This window comes from Odontesthes bonariensis, chromosome 3 (assembly GCF_027942865.1).
Source record: "Odontesthes bonariensis isolate fOdoBon6 chromosome 3, fOdoBon6.hap1, whole genome shotgun sequence".
NCBI lineage: Eukaryota > Metazoa > Chordata > Actinopteri > Atheriniformes > Atherinopsidae > Odontesthes > Odontesthes bonariensis.
Window position 1 is genome coordinate 19366274 of NC_134508.1, and position 688 is coordinate 19366961.

Below are 688 nucleotides of genomic sequence, written 5' to 3' on the forward strand. Positions count from 1 at the left end.
ATTGACGTCATAAAGTGCTACCTCAAAGTTTATAAGAGGACCCACTAGAGACTGATTTTTCTTAACTAACAATTTCTCTTTCTCTTTCCCCAGGTTCAAATGAGAAGGATCTCCTAAACCACCTTAAACAGGTCAACCACCAAGGTACCGAGGTAACTAGGTATAAGTAGGTAACAATATCACACTCAACTTGTATTTTATAGCTTAATGAAATGCTCCAGTGGTGCAATTGGTTAGCGCACAGTACTTATAAGATAGACACTGTAGAGCAATGCTGAGGTTGTGAGTTCAAGCCTCACCTGGAGCATATCTGGTGATAAGTTCTTGAAGTTACAGTATTAGAGCTGGTCAGAGACATGATAAGAACAGTGCAGATTGTGATTAGAAGTCAAATAGGTAAGCTATAGAGCACAGTAAAGCTATGGAGATAAGCCTTCTAAATTAATTATTGATATTTTGCTAATATTATTGTCTAGTTATTTGTTTAGTTAATTACTTTGCTTTATAGGTTTAGTCTTTTTCTTTGATGTATTTACTGATATGATTTGAACACTTGGGGGCAGTAGAGGGCATAGGCACACCTGTATATAGGTAGGAAGTAGGTGGTGATCTGTGTAGGCACCTGGGTGATGGGCATATGGTTTTTTACCAGTGCGAGAAGGACCATGTTTGCTCTTCTGGAACAAAA

General features: G+C 38.1%; 1 non-coding gene across 1 annotated transcript; it reads left to right on the forward strand.

The window, feature by feature from the left end:
* The first annotated feature begins 214 nt into the window (after positions 1 to 214).
* On the forward strand, positions 215 to 307 carry trnai-uau (transfer RNA isoleucine (anticodon UAU)). Its single transcript is given in 2 exon segments — positions 215 to 252; positions 272 to 307. It is a non-coding gene; the product is annotated as a tRNA-Ile (tRNA).
* The last annotated feature ends 381 nt before the right edge of the window (positions 308 to 688 follow it).